We start from the raw sequence: 10208 nt of genomic DNA on the forward strand, positions 1-10208 counted from the left end.
CCATTCTGCAAAGCTCCAAGAGCAGCTAATTTCAAGGCAAATGAATGAGAGCACCAGCACGCCCATGGCTCATGTGTAACAAAAGGACTAAATCTGCTTGTCCTTGTTAAGGCAATGAATAGATGATGAGCCAGCTTGGGTAAGCAAATTCTCTGATTGACCAAAGTTCATTTTCACAGGGACTTTTCTGTTAAAGCCCTGAGCTTAGGCCTGCCAAGATAAGAACGCGCATTAGCCAGTAGAGAACATGACAATAAAAGTGAAATGGGGAACAATATGCCTGAGAACAAAGACTATAATGTGCTTGCTTTAGGAAGTAAAACTCAAGTCACCAGTTATAGACTAATCAATACTTCGCCCTACCCAACCTTAATGTTCAGGTCAGCTTCTTGGGTAGGGGGCTGCAGCAGACTGGTATTTGCAGCTTTTCTCCTCTTCTGGATCACCTTTTGCAATGTAGGTGGCCTTGTGACTTGCCTTGGCCAAGGAAATGTTCATGGAAGTGGTTCATGTCACTCCCAGGCAGAAACATTTAAGAACCAGTGGCCAGCTCTCCCAAGCTGTTTTCCCTGGCTGCAACAGTAGTGGGAACAGGTATTCAGAAAGAGATGCAACAAAATTGGAGCAGGAAGATGGAGTGCATTCATTCAAACTATACTTACTGAGCACCGACCATGTGCAAAGCACTGTTAGACCCTGGGAATATGCCAGCACACAAGGCACCATCTCTGCTCTCGTAGACTTTCCTGCCTGGCAGGGCAGACATCTATTTTTAACTTCTATAAATCAGTCTTTAACTCTGGCTGTGACTCATATTATGAAGGGAGGGAGAACATGTCAAGAGAGCATGTAACATGGACATCCTGAGGTCTGAGATTTGATAGGAGGGTTGATTTAAGAACAAGTAAGAGTTACCAGTTAAAGAATGTTCTGGGCTGGGGTTCTGAGGCAGAGAAGGGTGTAATAAATCTGAAGAAGAAAAGGCCTGTGTGGCTGGACAAGAAAGTGGGGGAACAGTCCATCAGGCTCATGAAACACGTAGATACCACATTGTATGAGCCTTGTGCGCTTTGTTCAAGATTTCAGTCTCTTGTTCTAAAACTTATTTGGGCATTCTTGAAACAGTTAATGGTCACATATCACTCTCCTTTCCTTCCTTTCTTTACCCCAGCAGTCCTCATGGAGTGACATTGAGCTCCATCTGGTTGGGAGAGACATAAGCAATTATGGGAGAGATTGAATATGTACCCCTGTCATAAGGTCACTGAGTGGCGTCTCCCACTCCTCCAATAGCTACCACCACCTTCTGCTGTCCCAGAGTATCGGGCAGTGTTCATCAGCAGAGACCAGGATCTGCTCTGGTTCAATTGGTAGAAAGGGATTTGTTACAGGTATTATATCGCTTATGGAATCATGGAGAAATGGATTCTAAGTTGTGTTTCCAGGAAGAACTCCCAAAGCCACCCCACACAACTGAGCCACCAAGAAAGCTGCCCTGTCACAATGAGGATGCTGCCTGTTGAACCTGGAAGCAGCTCCCATAGCTGCTGGCTCGAAAGCACACACATCAGGAAATTGATGTCACATGACCTGCCTCTCTCCCCATGTACCTCAGTTGCCAATTCGAGGCTTGCACAAACGCAGGGGATCAGCAGGACCTACATCACATCCAGATCCTAGCTTCGGGGTAGGTGGGAAAAGTTGTTTTAACTTTGCAGTCTCTGCAGCAGGGAAAACCTGCCGGAAGAGGGTTAAAAGAGCCTTTGAGTGTATAATTCATGGTGTTCGTCACACCACATGTTAGAGGAATCAGGTTGACAAGAGACATCCCCGCTTTTGAAAGTCTTCCAATTCTCACTTTAGTTCTTCAAAACCCTATACTTTTCTAGTGCCGCTCTCCTTGTCTTTCTATTGTCTTTTCCCCCACTGAGACTAAAACCACTGTAGAAGTATGTATTTCTCCACTTCTTTCGCATTTGCTTAAAGCATATGCATTTCTGTCTACCTATTCCTTGCTGTAGGAATATTAGAAGCTGTAAGAGGGCAAGTTCTTCACAAATGAGCTGTGTCAGAACCCAGCACTGTGTTATGTATATACATATACATGCTTGTTATACAAATGCCATTTGTCTCAATGAGCTCCTCGATAAAGCAGTTGCTCCAGACCTTTGGGGAAGGTTTACAAGGGAGCATAAGTAATGCCGTTGGGACGAGCTACATTGAGCCTTCAGCTTAAGGGCCAGACAAGGACAGATATTTCAAACCTCTCTGGGCCTATATTCTTTCCTGTGACTAATTGGACGGTGCTTTTACAACTCTCTAATTCTCTTTGCATTTCCTTGATCTTAGGCTGCTTTTGTGATCAGGATATGTCTAGATGGACCTTCGATTCTCAGGATTTTGTGTGAGTCTTGATGTTCTCCTGGTGCTGGGCACAGGGGAGGTGATATCCAGGTTAGGAAAATGTTGGGAGCATCTAGACCCATCTGGGACTTTTTGAGCTCAAATGGATATGTTCCTTATGTTGCAATTTGCCAGTAAGGAGACAAGTTCAGTGCAGGAAACAATTGAGGACCAACATCCCCAAAATGGGAGTGAAGATCACATGGGCAGGCTTATTAATACATCCTTCACTATAACTCACTGCAGAATAAGGGATGCATGGCTGTGTGATGACAACAGGGGACTAAGTGTTAGGGCCTGTGGAGAGGCCAGAAAGGTGTTGGCTGCACCAAAGATTCTGCACTCAAGATTGGTCTCTGTCCTCTGCTACCTTGGGACCCCAAAGAGGCCTTAGGTACAAGGCAGGGCCCCACAGCAAAGAGAAACCATCATTCCTACTCCCTGGCAGTCATTTCTAGATCTTCCCATGAGCATCCAATTACCCCTAATGGTTGGAAATGTTGAGGTAAATGCCAGCTACCTAATAGTCCTGGTGGTGATGATGGTTATGATCATGATGATATCAGAATCTAACATTTATTGAGTTCTTGGTATATCACAGACACTGTAATAAGCATCTGATGTGTATCATCTCATTTAATTATCACAAAAATACTCTGCATTATATGTTATTATAACGTCTATTTTACAGAAGAAGATATTAAGGCTTACAGCTTATGGACGTCTAGGATAACACAAAAAAGAAGTAGCTGAGAGAAACCTAAATATAATAAGATTTTTGTTCAGGCAACATATTTCAACTCATTTATTCTTTTGTCTACTATTTACCTCTGCATTTCTAAATAAAACTTATATTGTTATTAACAGTATTAAATAACACAGTTATACTGTTTCAATTTAAGCTATTATCTATTGTCTTCCTGGTAGGGCAGACAGGATTTATTTCTGTCACACCTCTACAAATTTTCCCTTCCCATAGCTCTGCAATATGGTTATTCTAGAATTTTGTTTAATATAATATCTACTGTTTATATTGTTATGGCCGTGTAAAAATTGTTCACAGCTTAACCACAAAGTATGCAAAAATGTGTATATTTTTTTCTGTAGCTAATAATTGCTTCATTTTTTTGGTAATAGCTTTACTGAGATATAATTCACATGAAATACAATCCACTCATTTAATGTGTACAATTCATTGGTTTTTGGTAGATTCACCAAGTTGTGCAACCTTCAGTACCATCAATTTTAGGACATTTTAATCACCCAGAAAAGAAACCTCTTACTCTTTAGCTATGCACCCTCCTGTGTCTCCACCCCCTCAGCTGTAAGCAACCATTAATCTACTTTTTGTCTCTATTTATTTCCCTATTCTGGATATTTAATATAAATGGAATCATATATGTGGTCTTTGTGTCTGGCTTCTTTCACTTAGCATCATATTTTCAAGGTTCATCCATGTTCTAGCACGTTATCAATACTTCATTACTTTTTAGGATCAAATAATATTCCATTGTATGAAATCACATTTGGTTTATCCATTCATCAGTTGATGGACATTTGGGTTGTATTCACCTTTTGGCTAATATGAATAATGGTGCCATTAACATTCATGTACAAATTTTTGTGTAGATGTATGTTTTCATTTCTCTTGGGCATATACCTAGAATAGAATTGTTAGGTCAAGTGGTAACTCCGTGTTTAACTTTTTGAGGAGCTGCCAGACATTTCCAAAGTGGTTGCACCATTTTGCATTCCCACCAGCAGTGTGCGAAGATTCTGATTACTCCCCATTCTTGTTATTATCTGACTTTTTGATTCTAACCATCCTACTGGGTATGAAGAGGTATTTCATTGTGGTTTAGATTTGCGTTTCCCTGATGACTAAGGATGTTGAGTGTCTTTTCATGTGCTTGTTGGCCACTTGTATATTGTCTTTGGATAAACGTGTATTCAGATCATTTGCCCATTTTTAAACTGGGTTGTCTTTTTATTATTGAATTGTAAGAGTTCTTTATATATTATAGATACAAGTCCTTTAGCAGATAAATGATTTACAAATATTTTCTCTCATTCTGTGAGTTGTCTTTTCACTTTCTTGATAATATCCCTCAAAGCACAAAATTTTAAATTTTGATAAAGTCCAATTTATCTATTTTTTTTCCTTGTTGCTTTTTTTTCTTGTGTTTTTGGTGTCATATCTAAGAATTGGCAAATCAAAGGTCACAAAAATTTACCACTGTGTTTCCTTCCAAGAGTTTTATAGTTTTGGCTCTTACATTTTAAGTATTTGATCTATTAAAGTTAATTTTTGTAATGGTGTGAGATAACGTGAAACCTCATTCTTTTGCATGTGAATACAATTGTCCCAGCACTATTTGTTGAAAGAACTTCTGTTTCCCCATTGAATGATCTCAGCACCCTTGCAGAAAATCAGTTGACCATGGATAAATGGGTTTACTTCTGGACTCTCAGTTCTATTCCGTTAATCTATATGTCCATCTTTATGCCAGTAACACACTGTCTTGATTACTGTTACTTTCTAGCAAGTTTTGAACTTGGGAAGTGTGAGTCATCCAAATTTCTTCTTCTTTTTCAAGATTGTTTTGACTATTTTGGGTCCTTTGAGTTTTCATATGAATTTTAGGATCAGCTTATCAATTTCTACATGGAAGCCAGCTGGGATTCTGATGGTGATTGCATTGAGTCTGTAGATCAATTTGAGGAATACTGCCATCTTAACATATTAGGTCTTCTGGTCCATGAACCTAGGACGTCTATTTATTTAGATGTTCTTTAATTGCTTTCAACAATGTTTTATAGCTTTCAGAGTATAAGTTTTACACTTCTTTTGTTAAATTTATTCTCAAGTGTTTTATTATTTTGATACTATTATAAATGGAATTGTTCTCTTAATTTCATCTTTGGATTATTCATTGCTGGTGTATAGAAAATCAATTGATTTTTGTATATTGATCCTATATCTTTGACAAACTTGTTTAATACTTCTAATAGTTTTAATTATTGTTACAGTTTAAAATTTGCTTTCTTGTACTTATTACTAATTCACCCACAAATTCTGACAAAGCTTTAAAACTCCCTCCAATATGGCCAGATGAATCAGAAATTATTCCCCCCTCCCTTTGTTTCACTAAACTAACCCTCTTATTTATTTATTTATTTTTCCCCCCCAAAGCCCCAGTAGATAGTTGTATGTCATAGCTGCACATCCTTCTAGTTGCTGCACGTGGGACGCGGCCTCAGCATGGCCGGAGAAGCGGTGCGTTGGTGCGCGCCCGGGATCCGAACCCCGGCCGCCAGCAGCGGAGCGCACGCACTTAACCGCTAAGCCACGGGGCTGGCCCTAGGATCTTCTATTTGTCCTCATTGTTTCAAAATTTCATGAAGAAATGCTTTGATATAGGTCTTTTTTTCTTCTTCATTCTGTTGATGGCTAATCAGGAGGCAATTTCAATGTAGAAAGTCACACCTTTCAGTTCTTGGAAATTCTCTTATATAATTTTTTTTGCTTTTGTTTTTTCTTCTTTCTTTCTGGAGAGAATAGACTATTATTGGTAGTTTTTATTGTAGCTATTTATTTTTAGTTGTTTTTATAATATAGAAATTATACTCCATTCCAAACTATGGAAAGTGAAACCACGGATAAGGGAGGACTACTGCACAGATGTTGGTTTGTCTTTGCCTATCTTCTATTTATATCCTTTACTTTCTTTCTAATCCTTTTTATGTGTAGGGCAGTTTTTAAATATCCACAAATTCTTTGATACTCCTTCTTTCAAAGGGTAGAACCTAATTTCCCTCATCTTGACTGCGGGCTGGACGTAGTGGCTGACTTCTAATGAATGGAATATGGTGGAAGGGATGGTGTATGACTGGGTTGTCATAGGTATCACAGCTTTCTCCTTGCTCTCGCTCATGAATCATGTGCTCTGACAAGTCAGGTGCTATTTTGGGAGAATCCCTCACACAACCCACTGAAGAGGCCCACCTGTTGTATCTCAGGGGAGGAGGGTCAGCCAGGACTGCTTACCTGGCTCAATGACTTTCCCATTGTTATTATAAAGAGTTAAATGATATTGCCTTGTGGTTTTTTTGTTTGTTTGTTTTTTGTAATGGGAAAGATTTGCCCTGAGCTAACATCTGTTCTCAGCCTCCGTCACAGCATGGCTACTCACAGAGGAGTGGTGTGGTTTCATGACCAGGAACCGAACTTGGGCTGCCAAAGTGGAGCATGCTGAACTTGAACCACTAGGCCATCAGGGCTGGCTCTCCTCATGCTTTTTGAAACTACCTTCTCTGCCTTTTCTCCCACTTTATCTGACTCTTCTCTTGCCTTTGCCCATAGTGTCTCTGTGCTGCTCACTTTAGATTCTACACCCAGCAGATTCTCCTCTGTGAGGGACTTTGTCCTGGAAAGGAGATTCATTTGGTTAGTTCTGAGATTTAATAGGGCCTAGATTGTTCCACACCATCTAACCTTTCTTTTGTCGACACCCTTAGAACCCCCTTCCAGCTCTGGCACTGTTCCCAAAAAATCTCAATTAGCTTTCTCTGCTGAGTAGGGACATTTAGATTTGGGGATAAGTATCTTTGGCAGTTTGATTAGGAGTTTGCTGGCATTCAGTGCCCCCAGAAGACCCTTTGCCTGCCCTCTTGCCCACTTGCTGATACCATGTGGGTCTCGTTGCTGTCTGTTAGTCAGCCCTTTCCTTGTACTTGGGAGTTCACAGGATACCTTATTACTTTTACGGTAGATAATTGTTGTGCATTTGTTGTGGTGGTGATTGGTGGAGCATTAGGTAGATTCAAAACTCCACCGTCGCCACTTTGATCTTGCATGGAAACTATCACATTTTTAATTTCTAGAAGTTCTTTTGTTCTCTGGATTTTCCCTCTCCTACGTCTTCTGGTTCTTGATTTGTGGACCTTACATCATCTCTTAATCCTCTAAGTATAATAGTGATTTAAAAAATTCTTTTCTGCTCCCTACCTTGTTTTTATTTTCTCTGAGTTCCCTTTTTCTTATAGTTTCTGCATCTCATTTTCATGTCAGATTCTTTCCTCAACTATCTTGACCTCTTTGGCCCTTCAAGCAGTAGGCATTATATTGAGATCTCTGTGTATATATGTAGGCTTTGTTAATCAGTGGGCTTCTCTGTAATTGCTTGGGCAGAGACAGATTCATATAGCTGAGGGACTCTCAATAGTGAATATCTGTAGGTCTTTTCTCTAGGGCTGGTCAGTTTCCCGAGATAGGTATCCTCCCATGTACCTCTATTGGGTGAGGAAGGAGAGTGGTTAAGCTTGATTGCCAATGTGTTCTTAGAGGAACCAAAGGAGGAATAGGGAGCGGTTGCATGGTTCCATATATAGAGTTTACTGAACCTCCTTTTCCAGTAAAGTACTCAAAACATAACCAGTGTCTCTGAGTTCAGATCTTATGTTTCAACCTATCCCTCAAATAAACTTTCTATCTTTTCCATGGTGGGGAAAAGGCCATCTCCCGTCTGCCTTTCCCTGGGTTGAGAAATGGAATTTAATGTTTTAACTTCTTAAAAGTTTTTAACTAATCATCCTGTCTTCAGCCCCACCCATACCCACCTCTTCCTTCAGAGTTACCTGGTACGATTACTGGTTCACTTACTGAGCCTTTTGGGATTCTGACATTCAAAAAATTTGTTCCCCCACCCTTGCAGGCACTCAAGTGTGAAGTCAGTCAAACTCATCCCCAAACTCATCACTCCCTAGACTCCAAAATTTTGTTGACATCCATCCAGTTGTCTTTATCCTTATAGATTTATGAAGTGTTTGTTTTTTAATTCCTTAATTTTTGTTTAAATGAGGTTCAAAAGAAGTGGAGATAAACACATGTTTACCTCTACCATCCTTTTAATAGAAGTTCTGTCGCCCTTTTAATAAATTCCTTTTCTGCTTAAAATAACTGAGAATAGTTGTATTAACTAAAATATTAGAAATATGTCTACAATAATGCATTTTCAGGACAAAAGTTGAATAGGGCTGAACTAAACCCATCAGACATATAACTCAAGACACGGCATGCCACCAGAATGCTTTAGAACTGAGTGACTGACGTAAGTTTTTTTAAATTACCTAGGATTTTTTTTTTTTGTGAGGGAAATCAGCCCTGAGCTAACATCCATGCCAATCCTCCTCTTTTTCGCTGAGGAAGACTGGCCGTGGGCTAACATCTGTGCCCATCTTCCTCTACTTTATATGGGACGCCGCCACAGCATGGCCTGACAAGCGGTGCATCGGTGTGCGCCTGGGATCCGAACCCTGGCCGCCAGCAGCGGAGCGTACGCACTTAACCGCTACGCCATGGGGCTGGCCCCCTTACCTAGGATTTTTACTTTATATGTATTAAAACCTATTTAGACATATTTAAGCATGGATTTTTAAAAATCATATCACATTTGTACGTACATAAGAAGGAAAATAAAGACAGAAATTGATTAAGGTATTCCTAAAACTTCTTTACATTTACAGTCCTAGTCCTCTGAATCACATTTTTTAATATATATATTTTTATTTTTAATTGTGGTAAAAAAAAAACCCTCACATAACATAAAATTTACCATCTTAACCATTTTTTTTTTTTTTTTTTTTTTTTTTTTTTTTTTTTTTTGTGAGGAGATCAGCCCTGAGCTAACATCCGCCAATCCTCCTCTTTTTTTGCTGAGGAAGACGGCCCTGGGCTAACATCTGTGCCTATCTTCCTCCACTTTATATGGGACGCCGCCACAGCATGGCTTACCAAGCAGTGCGTCGGTGCGCACCCGGGATCCGAACCAGCGAACCCCGGGCCAACGCAGCAGAGCGCGCGCACTTAACCACTTGCGCCACCGGGCCGGCCCCACCATCTTAACCATTTTTAGGTGTACAGTTCAGAAGTGTTAAATATATTCACGTTGTTGTGCAACAGATCTCCATAACTTTTTCATCTTGCAAAACTGAAACTCCGTACCCATTAAACAGCAACTCCCCATTTCCTCCTCCCCCTAGTCCCTGGCAACCACCACGATACTTTCTGTTTCTGTGAATTTGACTACTTTAGAGACCTCATGTAAGTGGAATCACACCATATTTGGTTTTTTTGGCTTATTTCACTCAGCATAATGTCCTCAAGTTTCGTTCATGTTGTAGCATGTGTCAGGACTTCCCTCCTTTTTAATGAAGTAGGTTTTGTGGAGAAAGAAAAAGGCATCTCCCTTTAACAAGCAACACTGAAAATATAGTTCACTCTGAAACACTGATAATGTAGTAGATATCAAAAGCAACTGCTCAATTAACGTTGTTGGGTTGAAACGCCAGCCCTTAGTTTTCCCAAAGGGCTCTGAAGTGAATGCCTCTGATCCTGGGAGAAGAGACAGACCCTGGTTTTTAGCTGCTGTCTTCTGCTTGTTATGCTGTGATCTGCAGATTTTCCCAAATTCCGTTTCCAGGGTTTACCATCACAAAGAAAAACCCGGTGCAGAGATGAGGGGAAAAAGGTGTCAATGCAAAATAACCAATAACCGTTCTATATATAAGAGAAATAAGGTGAGTGTACTTGAGCCAGAGTGAGGATTATAACCTGGGAAGGCCTTAGAAAGCATTATTGGAGAAGCAGTGTTTTCAGTACAGTCTTATATCTTTTTAGAACAAACATACATTAAACACCGGGGATACATTTTCATCAAAATTTCAAAGAGGTATTCAATTGCAAATGAGCAGGTCAATGTGACCGTGATGTCGGGAAAGGGACTAATCTGGGTGTTACCAACAGG

The sequence above is a fragment of the Diceros bicornis genome, chromosome 15 (assembly GCF_020826845.1).
Source record: "Diceros bicornis minor isolate mBicDic1 chromosome 15, mDicBic1.mat.cur, whole genome shotgun sequence".
In the NCBI taxonomy this organism is placed as follows: domain Eukaryota; kingdom Metazoa; phylum Chordata; class Mammalia; order Perissodactyla; family Rhinocerotidae; genus Diceros; species Diceros bicornis.